This window comes from Squalius cephalus, assembly GCF_949319135.1.
Source record: "Squalius cephalus genome assembly, chromosome: 2".
NCBI lineage: Eukaryota > Metazoa > Chordata > Actinopteri > Cypriniformes > Leuciscidae > Squalius > Squalius cephalus.
In genome coordinates this window covers 34544393-34571134 of record NC_137123.1, presented here as the reverse complement: position 1 = coordinate 34571134, position 26742 = coordinate 34544393, and the positions used below count along the sequence as shown (strand labels likewise).

Here is a 26742-nt window from a genome sequence, read left to right as displayed (position 1 = left end):
AAGTTCAAATACCTCGGTACATATATTGATTTTAATCTAAATTTCGGTGAAAACACAGACTACATTTTTAAAACCTGTAACCAACGTCTCCATCTACTGCGCAAGCTCAACTCCTTCAGAGTGAGCAAGCACATTATGGAAACAGTCTATAAGAATCTGATAGAGAGTATTCTAACTTTTAACATGGCGATGTGGTATGGTAATTTAAACGTAAAAGGGAGAAGCAAGCTGCAGAGAATAGTAAATCTCGCCTCAAAAATCATAGGGAGAAGTCAGAAACAATTAAGTTCCACGTATGAGGAAGTTCTCAGGAAAAAAGCTTTTAAAATAGCAAACGATCACTCTCATCCACTCAATAGGGAGTTTGAACTTCTTCCCTCTGGCAGACGTTACAAAGTACCTAGGGCAAATCGTAATATTTTTAAAAATTATTTTATTCCTAATGCAATTCGGACGTTGAACAACACGTCCCGTTGATGTATTGTAATGTAATTGCTATTGCTGTGCTGCATTTTGCCCTGCAGATGTCTGTGTGTTAGTCTTGTTGTTCTTGTTGCTTTTGTTGTTGTTGGTTTGATTGTTGTTTTTATGAGACCGAAGGCAAATTTCCGCATTGTGGACAATAAAATGAAAATTAAATGAAATTATATATATACATATATATATATATATATATAGGCCTATATATATATATAACATACTATTTTTGTCAAAAATAAAGTCATCAACTAAGATGTTAGCTGTTCCAGTGTTGGCTATATTCAAACTAATGAATACATATGATAAAATGTAGGCCTAGGGATGGGTATCGTTAAGGTTTTAACGGTATTACTACTCTTACCGATACTCCTTATCGATCCGGTACTTTAATGGTATTCTTATCGGTTCTTTTTGTTATATTAAAAAAAAGGAAAAAAATAATTTAGAACATAATTAATATTGCTTTATATTTTGAAATGTAAAATAAATATCTATAGCAAAAGAAAAAGCAATGCTTTAACAAAACAAATAAAACATGTATGTTATGCAGAAGGGTGCAGGCTTTTGTGCTTTATATACAGAAGACACAGGACACCAAAAACATGTACAAACACATGGTCAAACAAAAAAAAAGTATACAATAAAACAAATATACAAATTATATTCCCAGTGCTTTAATTTCAGTAATGTCTACTGACATTACTCTTCAGGAGTAATATGGACTAAAAATACATCTAATAAATTCAGATGTAAAATAACACTGCATAGATTATCATAGATAGATTAAAGCTTATAAAAGCCAAAATTATTCATTCAAGAGCTGCGACTGATTTTCTCTTTGCCTTTTGTTGTTTGATTCACATTAATGGAGCAATCGTCAGCAGGTTTATTAGACTGCTGCCTCTTTAAGACCAAATGCAGTTCTAATCATTATTACGCATCATATTTTCTCCCAACTATTTACGCCCATTTAAGACATAAACTGTATTTAAGTGAATAAACTGTTTAAGTGAATCTCCAAGACGGCCATTTTGACATATTTTTGTGTATATTTGATCGTTTAGATGCGCACACGAAGCCCAAAATATACGTTGCTTGTCTCGTTGCGGTGTGTTTCGGAGCGCGCGCCGCATTTGGAACAGCGTCTCTTGCTCAATTTTGGTACTTTTAATAGCCTTTTATTATCAAACGCGTCCCGGAGTTTAGCAACAGTATAGACTACATTTTACAACAATCACCTATCGTGCAGATTCTGACGTTACGTTTGGGTTTTAGGGAGAAATGACAGCGCACCGCTGTGAGGGGAAGGAAGTTGCGCTAAACAGAATGAATGCGGCTTTAGTTTTTAATGGTTATACCTCAAATATCTTTTTTACAATCATTGGAAGCCAAAATCTAAATCTAAAATAAAATTAGTTTAATATCAAAGATCTAAAGTGTAGCCTAACCGTTTGAATGTTTAGTTCTGTCCTCATCGTCACTCATTAAGCAGGGCTGTTTTGTTGTGCGCGCCGTGGCTCCGCGTGAAAGATCCGCGTGAAGGTTTCGGTACCCATCCCTATGTAGGCCTATAATAATTTTTTTACAAAGAAAGAGTAAAGAGTTTACACTTGAAATATTGTTGAAATTGTAATTATTGTTGTAATTGTAACCTTTTTAATAAAATAGCAAAACATATTTACAAGATAGATGTAAGCAATATATTAAATGGTCTTCTAAATATATCTTTTGTCCACTCCTTGCATTCATTCTTGTGGCTGAAGTGTCACACCTGAATGAATGGCTCATTATGCAGAGTCATTACGCATACTGGGTGGGACATTGTATTCTCAGGTATAAACCACTCCTCATTCACGCCCCCCTCGCATATTGGCTTTCCAAGCAAAACCTGTCTTATAAAACAATACATTGATTTAAATTGTGTGTGAATGATTAGGCAGGATGATTTTCACATCATTTTGAAGCCAGAACTCGAAGCAACAACATTCATTAATCAAAAGTCTTGTGGACACATATTTAGTATGAGTTTTGTGGTCTTATTTCAGCAACTTTCATTTTTATTTTTTTCAATAACCACGCATAAACATTATTCTCTTAAAAATTCAAACATATACATGCATGTTGCTTGCATATTATGGTAGCCCTGTTTGTGCTATATAGAGTGAATTTACACCTTTGCCATTAACATGTTTATAAATAACTGAAAAAAGCACAAACGTCAGAGCATGTCAGAACACCTCCAGGGCCCAGAAAAGCCCTCAGACCCCAGAGGGTTAAGAGTCTCAAAAATATCAAAAAAGAATATTAAAGTTTGATGCGTTGCCACGACAACAGTATCTAAGATATCAATATTCCTTTCACAGGTCTACATCTGCCGTGTGTCTACATTATACACAGAAAGTTTTAAGCAAATCGGGTAAAAATAAGAGGGTGATTTCAAAGTATTTTGAAAGTGACACACTTCCTGTTGCCAGTTGGTGGCGCTATAACTTTGACTCACAAATGTCACATCCATGTGATCGGCCTCTTACATCGAATACACTGCGGAAGTTTCATCAAGATCAGTTAATGTATGCAGAAGTTATAACACACTTACTGTGTCCCATTATTCGCCATAAATTTGTTTCCTCGCCACGGCCAAACCGTTCGAGATATCAAAAATCTGTTCGCAAGAATTCATCCTCAATGTCTTGACTTCATTCACACCGAGCTTGGTGGCGATCGGATGAATTCCCTAGGAGGAGTATTTCACATTCCATTGTATGCGTTTTCCAAACAACGTATAATAACCGACTTCCTGTTGGGCTTTTGTAAAACTTAGAGCACGAAAGTTGTTCGGCCCGATGAGATCTATATGTGTACTGAGTTTCATATTATTACATGCAAGCGTGTTTGATTTATGGACCAAGTTTTCGGACCCCATTCCAGGGGGCGCTGTCGAGCCCCCCTGCCACGCCCCGGTACCAACTTCAGCCCGGCCCTGATGGCCGCAGGTTCTGACGTGTGTGCAAAATTTCAAGAGTTTTTGAGCATGTTAACACTAGAAGTGCCAGAATTCCATAACTACTAGAACTGCCGCAAGCGGTCATTTTGACCGCTAGATTCAAAACTCTATATCTTTAATGATAAATACCCAATTGAGAGATTAATGCATTTATTGTATTAGGATGTCTTTTAAAAACAAAACAACACCAAACTGTTAATTTAAACAAGTTTAATTATACATTTATAAATAAATAATATCCGTAGATGTCCTGAACAAAATCACGGAGTAGTCTACGTTTTCATGTTTCCACTGTTCATCGCGCCCGCCGACACACACACACACACACACACACACCATATTCTAGCATTGCAATCTTGACATTGCAGCCTGTTCATTATAGCCATAATAAAATATAATAATAAAATAGTCAACCATATAAAAAATCCACTGCTCTGTTTGTCAGTAGCCTAGTACAATTTGTACCATTTTGCGCATGTGAAGGGGATGATTTTTTCCGTCGATATTGGAACGTGAGTGAAGTACACACCCTATATAATAAAGAATATAGTTTACCATCCAAATTCATCGCAAATGTTGAAACATTTTGATTCTAATTAGAGAGTTACGTGAGCCTAACGCCGCTTACTTTCACTTTCGCTTATAAAGTATTTCATTTTGGCTTGTTTATAGTTATTTTTTTCATTCTTGTTCTGTTCTGAATATCATTAGATTTAAATGATTTGTTGTTGAATATGTTTAGTGTATTTTTTACCACATTTTATTGTTGTGTATATTGGTATAGCCTATAATAATACCGCGAAATTCAGTGCGGTCAATATGACCGTCTATGGCCGAAATAGGTAAATATGTTCATTTGTTCTTTTGCCTTATGTGTAATTTATATGAAAAACATTTTATATGAAAATACAGACACTTTTAGGAAAAGTCAGGTACCAGCAGGATTGTATTTATTTTTTCAACAAAGTTATTGCAGATATAAAATTCAAAACGGTCAAAATGACCGCCATGGCTGTTCTAGTGTTAAGGGCCCCAAAAGTGGCAAAAAGGCAAAAAAAAAAATATATATATATATAGCTGCGAGCAGCGATTACGGGCCCAAGCCTGTGGCACCGCATCCCCGGTGCCTTTAGTTACCTAAAGGCACCGGGGTGGCGGTGCCGCCGGCTTTGGCCCTTCATCGCTGCTCACAGCTATATTTTATATATATATATATATATATATATATATATATATATATATATATATATATATATATATATATATAAAAGACAGAAAATAGTACTTGTCTTACCTTATTCTGATTTTATGATACACTCAAAATATTCCACAACATTGATTAACGTTGATTAACCCGTTGATTAACTGGTGGTAAAATATTCTCACCGTCACATACCTAGTATATTTTTATATAGATACAATAGTCCTACCTGATTTTGAACACAAGAGGACTAAAAAAAACATTCTGGCTGTTTTTAAACTTGAACAATTATTAAATTGAAAAAAAAGTGTTTCCATTTTTTACATTACTTTAATCCCTCGCCATAGCAAAACCGTTTGAGATATGTATTATCCGTTCACAATTTAGCATCTTTAATGTATTTTCATCATGTTGAAAAAGTTTGGTGGGAATAAAATAAACCACTTAAGAGGAGAGGGTAAAAATTCAGAGGCTGATTTTGCAAAGAAATCCACATTCAAACCAAAATATCTGACTTCCTGTTGGTCGGAGCTAATGACTGTATATTAGAAAGTTGTCCGGCTCGATGAGACCAATATACCTATTGATTTTTTAAACTGTAGGTAAAACTAACTTTTTTTCACTTTTGTCAACTCCATTTTGAAAATACTCCGTTTTAGCCATTAAATAAGCACATTTAGTTTCAAGTTTAAGTTTTGTTTTGAAGAAAGCTTTTCTTTAAAGTGAATTTCGTTTAGTATAAATTGTATCTTAATTTTAATACATTTTTCATCAACCCGTTGCCTGGATTTAATACATAAAAAGCAATATAGCAGACAATATAATCATGACATGGAATGTCAATGTCGTTGTTTGGGGGGGCCTCCATGTCCATTTTGCTTGGGGCCCCCAAATATATAATTTACACACACACGCACACACGCACACACACACGCACACACACACACACACACACACACACATATTCCAGCATTGCAATCTTGACATCACAGCCTGTTCATTATAGCTTTAATAAAATATAATAATAAAATAGTCAACCTAACATATAAAAATTACACTGCTCTGTTTAAATAGTCAGTAGTACAATTTATATGATTCACGGTAAACACCGCCCACTGTGATGTTTCCAAGCACATTTTTGCGCGTGTGAAGAAGATTATATTTGAACACAAGTGAAGTACAAAGGCTATAAGTCTAGGCCTATCATAAAATCAGAATAAGGTAAGACAAGCAATATTTTGTCTTGTTTTATATATATATATATATATATATATAAAAAATATAGCTGCGAGCAGCGATGAAGGGCCAAATCCGGCGGCACTGCCACCCCGGTGCCTTTAGGTAACTAAAGGCACCGGGGTTGCGGTGCCACCGGCTTGGGCCCGTAATCGCTGCTCGCAGCTATATTTAGGGCCCAAGCTCTGAAAGGGCGAAGGCCCTATTGTTTTCGGTAGGATTATTAGGGCCCAAGCCCTGAAAGGGCGAAGGCCCTATTGTTTCCGGTAGGATTATTTATTATTAGGGCCCAAGCCCTGAAAGGGCGAAGGCCCTATTGTTTTCGGTAGGATTATTTATTATTAGGGCCCAAGCCCTGAAAGGGCGAAGGCCCTATTGTTTTCGGTAGGATTATTATTATTATTATTAGGGCCCAAGCCCTGAAAGGGCGAAGGCCCTATTGTTTTCGGTAGGATTATTTATTATTAGGGCCCAAGCCCTGAAAGGGCGAAGGCCCTATTGTTTTCGGTAGGATTATTATTATTATTATTAGGGCCCAAGCCCTGAAAGGGCGAAGGCCCTATTGTTTTCGGTAGGATTATTAGGGCCCAAGCCCTGAAAGGGCGAAGGCCCTATTGTTTTCCTAAGGATTATTAGGGCCCAAGCCCTGAAAGGGTGAAGGCCCTATTGTTTCCGGAAGGATTATTAGGGCCCAAGCCCTGAAAGGGCGAAGGCCCTATTGTTTTCGGTAGGATTATTAGGGCCCAAGCCCTGAAAGGGCGAAGGCCCTATTGTTTTCCTAAGGATTATTAGGGCCCAAGCCCTGAAAGGGCGAAGGCCCTATTGTTTTCGGTAGGATTATTATTATTAGGGCCCAAGCCCTGAAAGGGCGAAGGCCCTATTGTTTCCGGTAGGATTATTAGGGCCCAAGCCCTGAAAGGGCGAAGAGCCCTATTGTTTTCGGTAGGATTATTATTAGGGCCCAAGCCCTGAAAGGGCGAAGAGCCCTATTGTTTTCGGTAGGATTATTTATTATTAGGGCCCAAGCCCTGAAAGGGCGAAGGCCCTATTGTTTTCGGTAGGATTATTATTATTATTATTATTATTATTATTATTATTATTATTTATTTTTTTTTATTTTTTTTGTCAACCTTTCGGGCACTTTTGGGGCCCTTAACATGCTCGAAAACTCTTGAAATTTTGCACACAGGTCAGAACCCGCGGCCATCAGGGCCGGGCTGAAGCTGGTACCCGGGCGTGGCAGGGGGCCTCGACAGCGCCCCCTGGAACGGGATCCGAACACTTGTCCATAAATCAGACACGCTTGCATGTAATAATATGAAACTCGGTACACATATACTGCCCTACAAAGCAAAAAGGCAGTAACTACGCAGAGTGCAGAACTGAGAAAAATGACTTTAAAGTTATTCTGTCATCCAGCCTAAGTAGTTGTAGGTAGATTATTGGACATGTGGCTGCTTTGTTACTTTATATTAGCTTATTCTTTGTATATATCAATCCTCATATTTAATTTGATATTTTACCCCTATTTTGCAGTTACTGTATTCTTGCTTTGTAAATTTGCTTAGTATTACTTACCAAAAACGTGGCACAATACCAAGGAAAAAGGCAGTAACTACAGATTCTCCAAAAGCTATTACCATTTTTCTCCAAAACGACACACATTTGAGATAAGATGTTTTGTCACATAACAAAGGATGCCTTGAATGTCATGAAAATGATAATAACTCATTTTTGACCAAAAATGCAGTTACTGCCTTTTTGCTTTGTAGGGCAGTATAGACCTCATCGGGCCGAACAACTTTCGTGCTCTAAGTTTTACGCCAGACCAACAGGAAGTCGGCTATTATGGGTTGTTTGGAAACGCATGCTGTGGAATTTGATGTACTCCTCCTAGGAAATTCATCCATTCGCCTCCAAACTCGGTCGGCATGAAGTCAAGACATTGAGGATGCTAAATTGCGGACAGATTTTTGATATCTCGAACGGTTTGGCCGTGGCAAGGAAACGAATTTATGGCGAATAATTCAAACAGGAAGTGTGTTATAACTTCTGCATACATTAACTGATCTTGATGAAACTTCAGCAGTGTGTTAGTTGTAAGAGGCCGATCACATGGATGTGACATTTGTGAGTCAAAGTTATAGCGCCACCAACTGGCAACAGGAAGTGTGTCACTTTCAAAATGCTTTGAAATCACCCTCTTATTTTTACCCGATTTGCTTCAAACTTTATGTGTATAATGTAAACACACGGCAGATGTAGACCTGTGAAAGGATTATTGATATCTTAGATACTGTTGCCGTGGCAACGCATCAAACTTTACTATTCTTTTCGGATGCTTTTGAGACTCTTCACATGCTTGAAAATGCATGAAACTCGACAGACACATCACATTTATTATCCAGTAGACATGTGCAAAGTTTCAGAAACGGGCGTGGTGAAATGGCTCAGTAGCGCCACCTTTAGTCAAAAGTGGGGGGGTTAGTTTTATCAACAGCAACAAAACTTGGTATGTGTATTGTTCTCATCAAGACGGACAACTTTCTAATTTACAGTAACTAGCTCGGACCAAGAGGAAGAGAGATATTTTGGTTTGAATGTGGATTTTCTGGAGAATTTTCTCTCCCTCTCTCTGTGTCTCTGTGTCTCTGTGTGTGTGAGGGGAGGGGGGGATTTGACTATTGCTTTTATATTGTTAATCAAGGTTTCAGGGGCTTTTGGGGTCCTTAACGTGCTCAAAAACTCTTGAAACTTTGCACACAAGTCAGAACCCCCTGGCATCAGGGCCGGGCTGAAGCTGGTACCCGGGCGTGGCAGGGGGGCTCAACAGCGCCCCCTTAAACTGGGTCTGAAAACTTGGTCCATAGATCAAACACGCTTGCATGAATTAATATGAAACTCGGTACACATATAGATCTCATCGGGCCGAACAACTTTTCCCCCGTCAAGTTTTACGCCAGCCCAACAGGAAGTCGGCTATTATGGGTTGTTTGGAAAACGCTTGCTGTGGAATGCGAAGTACTCCTCCTAGAGAATTCATCCAATCCCCACCAAACTCGGTGTGCATGAAGTCAAGTCATTGAGGATGCTAAATTGCGGAAGGATTTTTGATATCTCGAACGGTTTGGCCGTGGTGAGGAAACGAATTTATGGCGAGAAAAGATAAACACGAAGCGGTATAACTTCTGCATACATTAACTGATCTTGATGAAACTTCACCAGTGTGTTCGTGGTAAGAGGCCGATCAGATGGATGTAACTATTGTGTGTCAAAGTTATAGCACCACCAACTGGCAGCAGGAAGTGTGTCACTTTCAAAATGCCTTTGACAAAAGTGGGGGGGTTAGTTGTATATACAGTAACAAAAATCAGTACGTACATTGGTCTCATCGAGCCGGACAACTTTCTAATTTAAAGTAATTTGCTCCAACCAACAGGAAGTCAGATATTTAGGTCTGAATGTGGATTTTTGGGATGTTTCAGACTCTGAGTTTTTAGCTACTCCTCCTAACTGGTTTATTTTTTTCACACCAAACTTTTTCAACACGATGAAAATACATTAAAGATGCTAAATTGTGAACGGATATTAAATATTTCAAACAGTTTTGATATAGTGAGGGATTAAAGTAATGTACAAAAAGGAAACGCTAAAAGCCTCATCTTCTAAAAATGTAATTATACACCATTTATTTCTATATAAAAGTATACAAATATCACAACTAAACCCATTTTATTCTTTTTTTTTTTTCAATTTAAGAATTACTTATACGTTTAAAAATAGCAATTGTACTCTTTAGTCCCATAAAAGTCAAGTCATACATAGGGCTATACTGCCCTCTTGTGTTCAAAATCCAACACAGTCTCACCCCCAAACGTCACATACTGACGCGTCTTGACCAAACGGCAATATACGACGAAAAGGGTACCCCTAAAACGTCCGTATGTGACTATTCGGGTTATGGGTAGGTTTAGGTATGCGTTAGGGTACCGCTAAGAGGCGCTGCTGGTGCGCTTATGTCTTCGTCTCATATGGACGTTTTAGGGGTACCCTTTTCGTCGTATATTGCCGTTTGGTCAAGACGCGTCAGTATGTGACGTTTTGGGGTGAGACCGGGCTGCAAAATCAGGTAGGCCTATTGTATCTATATAAAAATATACTAGGTATGTGACGGTGAGAATATTTTATTTTACGGGTTAATCAACGTTAATCAATGTTGTGGAATATTTTGAGTGTATCATAAAATCAGAATAAAGTAAGACAAGTAATATTTTCTGTCTTCTATATATATATGTGTGTGTGTATGTATATATATATATATACATATATATATATATGTGTGTATATGCATGTATGTATGTATGTGTATATATATATATATATATATATATATATATATATATATATATATAAATATAGCTGCGAGCAGCGATTACGGGCCCAAGCCGGCGGCACCGCCACCCCGCGGTGCCACCGGCTTGGGCCCGTAATCGCTGCTCGCAGCTATATTTATTATTATTTTGTCAAACTTTCGGGCACTTTTGGGGCCCTTAACATGCTCGAAAACTCTTGAAACTTTGCACACGGGTCAGAACCCGCGGCCATCAGGGCCGGACTGAAGCTGGTACCCGGGCGTGGCAGGGGGGCTCGACAGCGCCCCCTGGAATGGTGTCCGAAAACTTGGTCCATAAATCAAACATGCTTTGCATATAATAATATGAAACTCAGTACACATATAGATCTCATCGGGCCGAACAACTTTCGTCCTCTAAGTTTTACGCTAGCCCAACAGGAAGTCGGCTATTATGGGTTGTTTGGAAACGCATGCTGTGGAATTTGAAATACTCCTCCTAAAAAATTCGTCCAATCCCAACCAAACTCGGTCAGCATGAAGTCAAGACATTGAGGATACTAAATTGCGGACGGATTTTTGATATCTCAAACGGTTTGGCCATGGCGAGGAAACGAATTTATGGCGAATAAGGGACACAGGAAGTGTATTATAACTTCAGCATACATTATCTGATCTTGATGAAACTTCAGCAGTGTATTCGTTGTAAGAGGCCGAACACAAGGATGTGACTATTGTGAGTCAAAGTTATAGCGCCACCAACTGGCAGCAGGAAGTGTGTCACTTTAAAAATGCTTTGAAATCACTCTCTTATTTTTACCCGATTTGCTTCAAACTTTATGTGTATAATGTAAACACACGGCAGATGTAGACCTGTGAAAGGATTATTGATATCTTAGATACTGTTGCCGTGGCAACGCATTAACCCTCTGAGGTCTGAGCTGTTTTCTGGGCCCTGGAGGTGTTCTGACATGCTCTGACATTTCTGGTTATTTCTGTTACTTGTGACATTTTCATGGCTAAAGTCTAATTACACTGTATTCAGCACAAACTCTGCTACAATAATATATCAACAGCATGTATGTAAAAGTTTGTAGTTTTGAGATAATGACATTTATGCGTGGTTTGTGAAAATACAAAAAAAAATTCTCACTGAAATAAGGCCATGAAACCCCTACTGATTATTTCTTCACAAGACTTTTGAAAATTGTATGACGTAGCCTAGAATATTTGCTGCAAAACTATGTGAAAATCACCCTGACTGCTCATTCAGAGAAGACAATATATTGATTTAAAAATTTTACGACGTGTTTTGTGTGAATAAGCCTTATGCAAGAGCTCATTAATATGTATGGCTTTTCTCACCTGAGAAAGACAAAGACACTCCCCTAACGGCCCTATTAGGAGCTATCAGGCCCCTATCATTCTGAGCAACCTTGCACAATACTGTAAATGAGGAGATTTAAAAAAGAATGGCTTTTAGATTGTTTGGATTTATTTACACAACATAATCCAAATAGACACAACAAATGGCAAAAAAGCACTTATTGAAAGACAGAGACCTTTGTGCCATTCCTAAAAACATTGTATACCTTTCATTTCCAAGGTGTTTGATTTTCACTTTACCATGTTCATGTTCCAGAGACTCGTGTGAATGTTGAAGTCGGCAGGACTCAGTGGCATCTGGGCCCTGAAAAAAAAGTGAACATACTGATATCAAGAGAAAGGCCTGCACGATTTTGGAAATAAATATTAGATTTTTCTGGTTAAAATTGCTTTTTAAAATTCACAAAATACACACACACACAAATGTTTCCAACAATATATAATATAATGAACACCAGGTTTGTTGTGCCTTGTAGGCATAGGCTATGCGCAGTGCTGGGTAAAATAATAATAACAGTAACCATATCAGCCTATAAATCTTCCAAAATATTTCAGTAACAACCAAGCTAGAGAAAAATATATTGATTATCATGTTACTTCAAATGTTTCCATTCGTTATGATATGAAATGAGATAATAGTAAAAACATGAAGCCGTTTGGTGTGTTTTGCTTTTCAAATTTTCAAATGATACATTCAAACGCGATCGCGCTGCAAAATATGATACATTCAAACGCAATCGCGCTCAAATATAAAACATTATGGTTACCATATACATATCTACGTTTGACCAGATATCCACAAACACAGTAGGCCTAACAGTAAACACGGGTCTAAATATTATAATATTCCCCATATATCTAGCAACAGTTCAACTGCAATGTGACATTTATGCAACAATAACAAACATGTAAGAATTTCTTACCTTAAATCTTTCTTGTCTTCAAATCGCGTTCTTCTTCTTCTGAGGTAGCCTAAATCCAATGTAAGCTCAGGCGCGTCTTTCAAACTCGACGAAAAGTGAAGTGAAGTGTTTTGGTGTTTTGTTGTTGAGGTAACGAGCGCGTTCGCGTTCCATGTGGAGATTTGCATGTGAATATATTTTGCGCGAGTGGGCGTGGCCAAATTAACTGTAATGAGCAAGCGTTTGAGAAGCTGGACATCTTGTTGGTTTTATACAAATTACTTAAACAGAAAATATTTGTTTTCGTTTTGAACCCGATCATTTAAAAGTACACACTTAAATGTTTATAAAGGTGTATGGCTCATAAATGTGTGACAAGTATTCGCTGAGTTTTGTTTCAGTTTATAGACGTGCTCAAGAAAAAAAAGTTCACCGCGACGGAGAGGCAGAACGCACACCCTGTTTATTTTCTTTATTTTACAAAAGCACAATGTTTTGATTTGATTGTGAGTGGACACATACAAAAGTAGAAATATCACAGATTCTTTTTTTATATTTCTTTTTTCTGTATGACCATAAATGACGGAGTAATTTAAGTTTATAGTGCTACAATGTGGAGAAAATCCAGCAAAACGCGCCCGCGCGTTTGCCGACCTCAGAGGGTTAAACTTTAATATTCTTTTCGGATGCTTTTGAGACTCTTCACATGCTTGAAAATGCATGAAACTCGACAGACACATCACATTTATTATCCAGTAGACATGTGCAAAGTTTCAGAAACGGGCGTGGTGAAATGGCTCAGTAGCGCCACCTTTAGTCAAAAATGGGGGCTTAGTTTTTCCTAGAATCACAAAACTTGGTATGTGTATTGTTCTCATCAAGCCGGACAACTTTCTAATTTACAGTCATAACCTCAGACCACCAGGAAGTCAGATATTTTGGTTTGAATGTGGATTTTCTGGAGAATTTTCTCTCTCTCTCTGTGTGTCTGTGTGTGTGTGGGGGGGGGGGGGGGGGTTGTATATTCCATTTAATCTTTGTTTTTCAAGGTTTCAGGGGCTTTTGGGGCCCTTAACTTGCTTAAAAACTCTTGAAACTTTTCACACAGGTCAGAACCCACGGTCATCAGGGCCGGGCTGAAGCTGGTACCCGGGCGTGGCAGGGGGGCTCAACAGCGCCCCCTTGGACACGGTCTGAAAAGTTGGTCCATATATCAAACACGCTTGCATGAATTAATATGAAACTCGGTACACATATAGATCTCATCGGGCCGAACAACTTCCGCACTCTAAGTTATTAGCTCCGCCCAACAGGAAGTCGGCTATTATGGGTTGTTTGGAAACGCATGCTGTGGAATTTGATGTACTCCTCCTAGGAAATTAATCCATTCGCCTCCAAACTCGGTCGACGTGAAGTCGAGACATTGAGGATGCTAAATTGCGGACGGATTTTTGATATCTCGAACGGTTTGGCCGTGGCGAGGACACGAATTTATGGCGAAAAAAGAGAAACACAAAGTGTTATAACTTCTGCACACATTAACTGATATTGATGAAACGTCAGCAGTGTGTTCATGATAAGAGTCCGATCAGATGGATGTACCTATTGTGAGTCAAAGTTATAGCATCACCAACTGGAAGCAGGAAGTGTGTCACTTTCAAAATGCTTTTGACAAAAGTGGGGGGGTTAGTTTTACCCACAGTTACAAAAATCAGTACGTATATTGATCTCATCGAGCCGGACAACTTTCTAATTTACAGTCATTAGCTCCGACCAACAGGAAGTCAGATATTTTGGTTTGAATGTAGATTTTTTGGATATTTCAGACATATATAAAATAATATATAAATAATAAAAATAATAATATATATAATTTTTTTTTTTTTGTAAGTGACAAGACAGAGAATAGGCACCAGTAACTAAAGGCACCAGGGTGGCGGTGCCACCGGCTTGGGCCCGCAATCGCTGCTCGCAGCTATATTTAGGGCCCAAGCCCTGAAAGGGCGAAGGCCCTATTGTTTTCGGTAGGATTATTTATTATTATTATTATTATTAGGGCCCAAGCCCTGAAAGGGCGAAGGCCCTATTGTTTCCGGTAGGATTATTAGGGCCCAAGCCCTGAAAGGGCGAAGGCCCTATTGTTTTCGTAAGGATTATTTTTTTTCTTTTTCTTTTTCTTTTTCTTTTTCTTCATTATTTTTTTTTTTTTTTGCCTTTTTGCCACTTTTGGGGCCCTTAACATGCTCAAAAACTCTTGAAATTTTGCACACACGTCAGAACCCGCGGCCATCAGGGCCGGGCTGAAGCTGGTACCGGGGCGTGGCAGGGGGGCTCGACGGCGCCCCCTGGAATGGGGTCCGAAAACTTGGTCCATAAATCAAACACGCTTGCATGTAATAATATGAAACTCAGAACACATATAGATCTCATCGGGCCGAACAACTTTCGTGCTCTAAGTTTTACAAAAGCCCAACAGGAAGTCGGTTATTATACGTTGTTTGGAAAACGCATACAATGGAATGTGAAATACTCCTCCTAGGGATTTCATCCGATCGCCACCAAACTCGGTGAGAATAAATTCAAGACATTGAGGATGAATTCTTGCGAACAGATTTTTGATATCTCGAACGGTTTGGCCGTGGCGAGGAAACGAATTTATGGCGAATAATGGGACACAGGAAGTGTGTTATAACTTCTGCATACATCATCTGATCTTGCTGAAACTTCAGCAGTGTATTCGTTGTAAGAGGCCGATCACATGGATGTGACTATTGTGAGTCAAAGTTATAGCGCCACCAACTGGCAGCAGGAAGTGTGTCACTTTCAAAATGCTTTGAAGTCACCCTCTTACTTTTACCCGATTTGCTTCAAACTTTATGTGTATAATGTAAACACACGGCAGATGTAGACCTGTGAAAGGATTATTGATATCTTAGATACTGTTGCCGTGGCAACGCATCAAATTTTAATATTCTTTTCGGATGCGTTTGAGACTCTTAGCATGCTTGAAATTGGATGAAACTCGACAGACACATAACACTTATTAGCCAGTAGACATGTGAAAAGTTTCAGAAACGGGCGTGGCAGTGGGGCTCAACAGCGCCCTCTTGAACAGGGTCTGAAAACTTGGTCCATATATCAAACACGCTTGCATGAATTAATATGAACCTCGGTACACATATAGATTTCATCGGGCCGAACAACTTTCCCTCTGTCAAGTTTCACGCCAGCCCAACAGGAAGTCGGCTATTATGGGTTGTTTGGAAAACGCTTGCTGTGGAATGTGATGTACTCCTCCTAGAGAATTCATTCAATCACCTCCAAACTCAGTCAGCATGAAGTCAAGACATTGAGAATGCTAAATTGCGGACGGATTTTTGATATCTCGAACGGTTTGGCCGTGGCGAGGAAACAAATTTATGGCGAGAAAAGAGAGGAGACGAAGTGTTATAACTTCTGCATACATTAACTGATCTTGATGAAACTTTAGCAGTATGTTCGTGGTAAGAGGCAGATCAGATGGATGTAACTATTGTGAGTCAAAGTTATAGCGCCACCAACTGGCAGCAGGAAGTGTGTCACTTTCAACATGCGTTTGACAAAAGTGGGTGGGTTAGTTTTACCAACAGTTACAAAAATCAGTATATATATTGGTCTCACTGAGCCGGACAACTTTCTAATTTACAGTTATTAGCTCAGAGCAAAAGGAAGTCAGATATTTTGGTTTGAATGTGGATTTTTTGGATATTTCAGACTCTGAGTTTTTAGCTACTCTTCCTAACTGGTTTATTTTATTCACACCAAACTTTTTCAAAATGATAAAGATACATTAAAGATGCTAAATTGTGAACAGATATTAAACATCTCAAACGGTTTTGCTATAGTGAGGGACTAAAGTAAAGTAACACTTAAAGCCTCATCTTCTAAAAATGTAATTAAACACCATTTATTTCTATATAAAAGTATAAAAATATCACAACTAAACCCATTTTATTCTTTTTTTTTTCAATTTAATAAATATTTATAAGTTTAAAAATAGTAATTGTACTATTTAGTCCCATAAAAGTCAAGTCATACATAGGGCTATACTGCCCTCTTGTGTTCAAAATCAGGTAGGCCTATTGTATCTACATAAAAATATACTAGGTATGTGACGGTGAGAATATTTTACCACCGGTTAATCGACGTGTGACACCGCTGGGGGCTTTTGAATCGCCAACTTAAAAACGAAAGTAAAATATGTTCGTCCACACTGACATTGATAGTGGTTGAGCGAGCGTTTCAAATGAATTCCTATGGAAGTAGGAATTAACTGAAAAACGTTCACTCTGTTCTGCTCGTTCCTCGCCGTGGATGCGCACCGTTATGAATGCCCGTGCAGCCATGAGCATTTTAGTTTAATTTTAAAATTAGCGCCTTTCGGGGGTTGATTGCTTGAAATTATTTTACAAAAGCACAATGTTGTGTTTTATTGCGACTGTACACAAATATAAGTTAACACTTTGCAGTTTGAATGTCGTCCTGTATAATGACGGAGTATGTTTTTATGTGTCCACTGTTCAATCGCGCCCACGCCACACACACACACACCCACCCACACACACACGGTTTACTATCTTTGTGGGGACTCTCCATAGATTTAATGATTTTTATACTGTACAAACTGTATATTTTATCTCCTTACACTAACCCTACCCCTAAACCTACCCATCACTGAAAACTTTCTGCATTTTTACCTTTCCAAAAAAACTCATTCTGTATGAAGCTTGTTTACCCATGGGGACCTCTATTTAGGTCCCCACTGTGATACGAGTCCCCATGAGTCTGTTTGCATTCAGGTTAAAGTCCCCACCGGGACAGAAAAACATGAACACACACACACACACACACACACACACACACACACACACACTCCAGCATTGCAATCTTGACATTGCAGCCTGTTCATTATAAACTTAATAAAATATAATAATAAAATGGTCAACCTAACATATAAAGATTACACTGCTCTAAATAGTCAGTAGTACAATTCGTACAATCACAGTAAGCACCGCTCCAGTGTGAATTTTCCAAGCACATTTTTGCGCATGTGAAGAGGATAATTTTTCCCTTCGATATTGGAACATGAGTGAAGTACAAAGCATATAATAAACAATAGTTTAGCATCCAAAAAAAGCTAATTATATATATATATATATATATATATATATATATTAAAAATAGGGGAAAAAAGAATATATATATATATATATTTTTTTTTTTTTTTTTTTTTTTTTAAGTGACAAGACAAAGAATATTACTTGTCTGATAATATATATATATATATATATATATAAATATAGCTGCGAGCAGCGATGGAGGGCCCAAGCCGGTGACACCGCCACCCCGGTGTCTTTAGTGTAACTAAAGGCACCAGGTTGGCGGTGCCACCGGCTTGGGCCCGCAATCGCTGCTCGCAGCTATATTTTATTATTATTAGGGCCCAAGCCCTGAAAGGGCGAAGGCCCTATTGTTTTCGGTAGGATTATTTATTATTATTATTATTATTATTATTCCAACGAATTTATGGCGAATAAGGGACACAGGAAGTGTGTTATAACTTCAGCATACATTATCTGATCTTGATGAAACTTCAGCAGTGTGTTCGTTTTCAGAGGCCGAACACAAGGATGTGATTATTGTGAGTCAAAGTTATAGCGCCACCAACTGGCAGCAGGAAGTGTGTCACTTTCAAAATGCTTTGAAATCACTCTCTTATTTTTACCTGATTTGCTTCAAACTTTATGTGTATGATGTAGACACACGGCAGATGTAGACCTGTGAAAGGATTATTGATATCTTAGATACTGTTGCCATGGCAACGCATCAAACTTTAATATTCTTTTTTGATGCTTTTGAGACTTTTAACATACTTGAAATTGCATGAAACTCGACAGACACATCACACTTATTATCCAATAGACATGGGCAAAGTTTCAGAAACGGGCGTGGTGAGGGGCTCAGTAGCGCCACCTTTAGTCAAAAATGGGGGCTTAGTTTTACCTAGAATCACAAAACTTGGTATGTATATTGTTCTTATCGAGCCGGACAACTTTCTAATTTACACTTATTAGCTCAAAGCAACAGAAAGTCAGATATTTTGGTTTGAATGTGATTTTTTGGAGAAATTTCTCTGAGTGTGTGAGGGGTGGGGGTGATTTGTCAGTTGAGTGAGATTTACTTTTTCATTTGTTTTTCAAGGTTTCTGGGGCTTTTGGGTCCCTAAACGTGCTCGAAAACTCTTGAAACTTTGCACACAGGTCAGAACCCGCGGCCATCAGGGCGGGGCTGAATCTGGTAGCCGGGCGTGGCAGGGGGGCTCAACAGCGCCCCCTTGAACGGGGTTCTAAAACTTGGTCCATATATCAAACACGCTTGCATGAATTAATTTGAAACTCGGTACACATATAGATCTCATCGGGCCGAACAACTTTCGTGCTCTAAGTTTTACGCCAGCCCAACAGGAAGTCGGCTATTTAGGGTTGTTTGGAAACGCTTGCTGTGGAATTTAATGTACTCCTCCTAGGAAATACATCGATTCGCCTCCAAACTCGGTCCGCGTGAAGTCAAGACATTGATGATGCTAAATTGCGGACGGATTTTTGATATCTCGAACGGTTTGGCTGTGGCGAGGAAACGAATTAATGGCGAGAAAAGAGAAAAACGAAGTGTTATAACTAATGCATACATTAACTGATCTTGATGAAACTTCAGCAGTTTGTTCATGGTAAGAGGCCGATCAGATGGATGTAACTATTGTGTGTCAAAGTTATAGCGCCACCAACTGGCAGCAGGAAATGTGTCACTTTCAAAATGCTTTTGACAAAAGTTGGGGGGGTTGTTTTACCTACAGTAGCACAACTCAGTACGTATGTTGATCTCATCGACCCGGACAACTTTCTAATTTAAAGTCATTAGCTCCGACCATCAGGAAGTCAGATATTTTGGTTTGAATGTGGATTTTTTGCAAAATCAGCCTCCAAAAGGCACTAAAAGCCTCAAATCTTCTAAAAATTTAATTTTATACCATTTATTTCTATATAAAAGTATACAAATATCACAACTAAACCCATTTTATTCTGTTTTTAAAAAGAATTTTATTCTAATTTTATTCTAAATTTTAAAACAGTAAAGTAAAAAAAAAATTCAAGTCATACATAGGGCTATACTGCCCTCTTGTGTCCAAAAGGACATCAAAATAATATATAAAACTTTTTACCAGCTAGGCCAATAATGTATTTAAATATACATTTATTAGGTATGTGTCTGAGGATATTTTCCCACCGGTTAATCGACGTGTGTGACACGAGCGGGTGCTTTTGTATCGCTAATATAAAAGTGAAAGAAAAATACGGACGTCCGCACGGACATTTATGATGGTGCACACACAAATCACACACACGTTGGAAAGAATTATGCTTTTAAACAACACTAAACCGCCATTAGATGTCGCCAAGTGACCGTCTTAATGAGCGAGTCATTGATTCATTCGTTCAAATGATTCGTAATCCATAACATACAGATCCATAAACATGGATCCATAAACATCCAATCCATAAACATAAACAGATGTTTATGGATTGATCATTCAATCTTTGAGTCAACCAATTCGTTCAAAATGCTGAATCATTCAGTTATGAGAAAACACGTTCCTGTGAGATGCGTTCTTCTGTGATCTTTGTTTAACTATTTCCGCTGCTGAAACAGAACAAAAACAGTCAATATTGCATCTAAAATGTAAATGACTTCATTTTAACTGTTAATAACCTGTTGTATGAAATCAATCTCACAGTTTCAATAGTGATTGTATTCAGGAAAAGTTAGGTACGGAGAGCGAGCGATTTCAACGAAATCAGAACTAAACCCATTTTATTCTTTTATTATTATTATTATTCAATTTAAGAATTATGTTTGAGTTTAAAAAAAGCCAGAATGTTTTAGTCCAAAAAATAAATAAATCATGCCATGGAGTGCTTGAAAATTTTTTTTTTTATTATATTTATTTTTTCGTTTTGGCTTTGTTTATAGTTTATTTTTTATTTTTTATTCTTGTTCCGTTCTGAATATCATTACATTTAAAGGATTTGTTGTGGAATATTTTGAGTGTATCATAAAATCAGAATAATTCTCTCGATTTAGTGATCCCCTACTTATTATTTTATTTTTTTCTTTGTTCTAATTAGGTCAGGCAAGTAAAATTATCTGTGTCTTGTCCCTTAAATTTATTTTTATATATATATATATATATATATATATATATATATATATATATATATATATATATATATGTATGTATGTGTGTGTGTGTAATATATATATATATATATATATATGTATGTGTGTGTGTGTGTGTGTGTGTGTGTATATATATATATATATATATATAAATATAAATATAGCTGCGAGCAGCGATGGAGGGCCAAAGCCGCCGGCACCGCCACCCTGGCACCAGGATTGCGGTGCCACCGGCTTGGGCCCGTAATCGCTGCTCGCAGCTATATTTATTATTATTTTTCTGTCAACCTTTCGGGCACTTTTGAGACCCTTAACATGCTCGAAAACTCTTGAAACTTTGCACACGGGTCAGAACCCGCGGCCATCAGGGCCGGGCTGAAGCTGGTACCCGGGCGTGGCAGGGTGGCTCGACAGCGCCCCCTTGAACGGGGTCCGAAAACTTGGTCCATAAATCAGACACGCTTGCATGTAATAATATGAAACTCGGTACACATATAGATCTCATCGGGCCGAACAACTTTCGTACTTTTACTTTTTACGCCAGCCCAACAGGAAGTCGGCTATTATGGATTGTTTTGAAACGCATGCTGTGGAATTTAATGTACTCCTCCTAGAGAATTCATCCAATCGCCTCCAAACTCGGTCAGCATGAAGTCAAGACATTGAGGATGCTAAATTGCGGACGGATTTTTGATATCTCAAACGGTTTGGCCGTGGCAAGGAAACGAATTTATGGCGAATAAGGGACACAGGAAGTGTGTTATAACTTCAGCATACATTATCTGATCTTGATGAAACTTCAGCAGTGTGTTCGTTGTAAGAGGCCGAACACAAGGATGTGATTATTGTGAGTCAAAGTTATAGCGCCACCAACTGGCAGCAGGAAGTGTGTCACTTTCAAAATGCTTTGAAATCACTCTCTTATTTTTACCTGATTTGCTTCAAACTTTATGTGTATGATGTAGACACACGGCAGATGTAGACCTGTGAAAGGATTATTGATATCTTAGATACTGTTGCCATGGCAACGCATCAAACTTTAATATTGTTTTTTGATGCTTTTGAGACTCTTGACATACTTGAAATTGCATGAAACTCGACAGACACATCACACTTATTATCCAGTAGACATGGGCAAAGTTTCAGAAACGGGCATGGTGAGGGGCTCAGTAGCGCCACCTTTAGTCAAAAATGGGGGCTTAGTTTTACCTAGAATCACAAAACTTGGTATGTATATTGTTCTTATCGAGCCGGACAACTTTCTAATTTACACTTATTAGCTCAAAGCAACAGAAAGTCAGATATTTTGGTTTGAATGTGATTTTTTGGAGAAATTTCTCTCTCTCTCTGTCTCTGAGTGTGTGAGGGGTGGGGGTGATTTGTCAGTTGAGTGAGATTTACTTTTTCATTTGTTTTTCAAGGTTTCTGGGGCTTTTGGGTCCCTAAACGTGCTCGAAAACTCTTGAAACTTTGCACACAGGTCAGAACCCGCGGCCATCAGGGCGGGGCTGAATCTGGTAGCCGGGCGTGGCAGGGGGGCTCAACAGCGCCCCCTTGAACGGGGTTCTAAAACTTGGTCCATATATCAAACACGCTTGCATGAATTAATTTGAAACTCGGTACACATATAGATCTCATCGGGCCGAACAACTTTCGTGCTCTAAGTTTTACGCCAGCCCAACAGGAAGTCGGCTATTTAGGGTTGTTTGGAAACGCTTGCTGTGGAATTTAATGTACTCCTCCTAGGAAATACATCGATTCGCCTCCAAACTCGGTCAGCGTGAAGTCAAGACATTGATGATGCTAAATTGCGGACGGATTTTTGATATCTCGAACGGTTTGGCTGTGGCGAGGAAACGAATTAATGGCGAGAAAAGAGAAAAACGAAGTGTTATAACTAATGCATACATTAACTGATCTTGATGAAACTTCAGCAGTTTGTTCATGGTAAGAGGCCGATCAGATGGATGTAACTATTGTGTGTCAAAGTTATAGCGCCACCAACTGGCAGCAGGAAATGTGTCACTTTCAAAATGCTTTTGACAAAAGTTGGGGGGGTTGTTTTACCTACAGTAGCACAACTCAGTACGTATGTTGATCTCATCGACCCGGACAACTTTCTAATTTAAAGTCATTAGCTCCGACCATCAGGAAGTCAGATATTTTGGTTTGAATGTGGATTTTTTGCAAAATCAGCCTCCAAAAGGCACTAAAAGCCTCAAATCTTCTAAAAATTTAATTTTATACCATTTATTTCTATATAAAAGTATACAAATATCACAACTAAACCCATTTTATTCTGTTTTTAAAAAGAATTTTATTCTAATTTTATTCTAAATTTTAAAACAGTAAAGTAAAAAAAAAATTCAAGTCATACATAGGGCTATACTGCCCTCTTGTGTCCAAAAGGACATCAAAATAATATATAAAACTTTTTACCAGCTAGGCCAATAATGTATTTAAATATACATTTATTAGGTATGTGTCTGAGGATATTTTCCCACCGGTTAATCGACGTGTGTGACACGAGCGGGTGCTTTTGTATCGCTAATATAAAAGTGAAAGAAAAATACGGACGTCCGCACGGACATTTATGATGGTGCACACACAAATCACACACACGTTGGAAAGAATTATGCTTTTAAACAACACTAAACCGCCATTAGATGTCGCCAAGTGACCGTCTTAATGAGCGAGTCATTGATTCATTCGTTCAAATGATTCGTAATCCATAACATACAGATCCATAAACATGGATCCATAAACATCCAATCCATAAACATAAACAGATGTTTATGGATTGATCATTCAATCTTTGAGTCAACCAATTCGTTCAAAATGCTGAATCATTCAGTTATGAGAAAACACGTTCCTGTGAGATGCGTTCTTCTGTGATCTTTGTTTAACTATTTCCGCTGCTGAAACAGAACAAAAACAGTCAATATTGCATCTAAAATGTAAATGACTTCATTTTAACTGTTAATAACCTGTTGTATGAAATCAATGTCACAGTTTCAATAGTGATTGTATTCAGGAAAAGTTAGGTACGGAGAGCGAGCGATTTCAACGAAATCAGAACTAAACCCATTTTATTCTTTTATTATTATTATTATTCAATTTAAGAATTATGTTTGAGTTTAAAAAAAGCCAGAATGTTTTAGTCCAAAAAATAAATAAATCATGCCATGGATTGCTTGAAATTAATTTTTTTTATTATATTTATTTTTTTGTTTTGGCTTTGTTTATAGTTTATTTTTAATTTTTTATTCTTGTTCCGTTCTGAATATCATTACATTTAAAGGATTTGTTGTGGAATATTTTGAGTGTATCATAAAATCAGAATAATTCTCTCGATTTAGTGATCCCCTACTTATTATTTTATTTTATTTTTTTCTTTGTTCTAATTAGGTCAGGCAAGTAAAATTATCTGAGTCTTGTCCCTTAAATTTATTTATATATATATATATATATATATATATATATATATGTATGTGTGTGTGTGTGTGTGTATATATATATATATATATATATATATATATATATATATATATATATATATATATATATATATATATATATATGTGTGTATATGTGTGTGTGTGTATATATATATATATATATATATATATAAAAATATAAATATAGCTGCGAGCAGCGATGGAGGGCCAAAGCCGCCGGCACCGCCACCCTGGCACCAGGATTGCGGTGCCACCGGCTTGGGCCCGTAATCGCTGCTCGCAGCTATATTTATTAGGGCCCGAGCACCGATGGTGTGAGGACCCTCTTGGAATTGCTCTGTTTATTATTAGGGCCCGAGCACCGATGGTGAGAGGACCCTATTGTTTTTGCTCCGTTTATTATTATTCTTCTTCTCCAAAGTGAATCGCTTTTTAGAGGGCCTAAACATGCTCGAAAACTCATGAAACTTTGCACACGCTTCAGAAGTGGTGAAAATTTACGTGTGATATGGTTTTCAGAATTGTGGGGGGCAAATTCGGTAAATTATTGCCCCCACATTTTGCCCCGGCTCCTGGTTTCACGTACAGGTATGAAATTTGGTACATACATGTAATGACCCAATACCTACAGAAAAGTCTCTTGGAGCATAGCCCTAAACACAACAGGAAGTGAGCTATTTTGAACTTCCTCCTGGATTTTGGGCATTTTTCGTAATTTCCTGATGTTGTACTTTAACGAACTCCTCCTACAGATTTGATCTGATACTCTTCAAATTTGGTGAGTGTAATCTTAAGGCCTTTGTGACGTTAAATTGCGAAGATCTAGAGTTTTCGTCGAAGGGTGTGCCCTCGGCGGCCTGACAAACATCTATCTATAAATTACAGGAACGTCTGTCTGTCTGTCTGTCTGTGTGTGTGTGTGTCTGTTCCTCGCATATCTCTCGAACCGTTAGTCCGATTGATTTCAAACTCGACAGGTGTCTCGCCACGGGCACGAGTAAGTGCAGTGCCAAGTTTGACATTGTTTGGATGAGAAATGCAAAAGATATCGTTAAATATATCATTTTTAGAAGGTTGTGGTTTAAAAATAAACATTCTGACATTAGAGAGTTGTATCGGTCAAAGAAGCCCCAAGAAGGCTGTGGTTTAAAAATAAACATTCTGACATAAACACTCAGTCAGCTACACTGTTTACTTCTGAATATTATAGTTTGGTTCCCGAACGTGATAAATCCATCTATCTATAAATTACAGAAACGTCCGTCTGTCTGTCTGTGTGTTATTCGCATATCTCTCGAATGTGAGATAACCACTAAATGTGTGAAAACCACTATTTTCTGTTTCAAACTTTCACATAGAATCTTTAGGTTATAACAACATTGAAAATCAAAATCTGGATTTGAATTTTTTAAGATTTATTATAAAAACGGATTATTTTTTCCCAAAAATGCAATAAATTCATGACTTTTTTTTTTTTTTTCAAAATGCTATTAATCCATTGAATCAATATAAAGTTATTTTTGATCATATTGCCATCGCAAGAAATATCTCCTGAACTTTTTTGACGGCGATCAGCTCACAAAAACTGATTTTGCACGGGCACTTTGCACTGCTCCCTGAATCGAGGTGCTTATTCATTTGTGGATGTAAACTGAATCTGTATGTCAGCTATGCTGTTAGTGTTTACTTCTGAATATTATATTTCATTCTGGTGCGCTTAACGTTGTCGCTACTGTGTAATAATAGCCTATGCTATTCACCAACTAAACATATCCTATTCAATGCGTTCACAGTCTCTTTCACGGGCATCATTTGTAGTTGCCTATTCACAAACTGTTTGCTCAAGCATAGCGTTTTCTCGGAGTTCACTGTGTGCTTTTTACCATGCACAAATAAAAATGTCACTGAACTTTTGCTGTGTAATTGTAACAATGAGCACACACCAAACCAACAATTACTAAAAACACACACAAAAACTGATTTTGCACGGGCATTTTTTGCACTAGTTCACCCAATTTCGGCCTTTTGGTGATATATGCATGATCAGATAAGTTCAATATTAATGTTGCTTGCAGTTCTGATGTTGCTAGGCAACCACAGACAGCCTGCAGTAACTCAGGCATACAATTTTCAATCTGCCACAAACTTCACATGTTTGATAAGACTCCTGTCCTGAACACATGCCAATGCTCATTATGATTATAGCAATAGCACCACCTGCTGGTAGCAGGAAGTGTGGCAAATACAAAACGTGCTCGAAAAATCATGAAACTTTGCACACGCTTCAGAAGTGGTGACAATTTACGTGTGATGTGGTTTTAAAAATTGGGTGGGGCAAAATGGCTTACTTATTGCCCCTACATTTTGCCCCGGCTCGACGTTTCACGTACAGGTATGAAATTTGGTACACACATGTAAAGACCCAATACCTACAAAAAAGTCTCTTGGAG

At 38.0% G+C, this 26742-nt stretch overlaps 1 protein-coding gene across 1 annotated transcript in view; it reads right to left on the bottom strand.

Annotated features, from left to right (window-relative positions):
• cckbra (cholecystokinin B receptor a) overlaps window positions 1-26742 on the bottom strand; it is a 169114-nt gene that overhangs the window by 72828 nt on the left and 69544 nt on the right. The window lies entirely within an intron of this gene.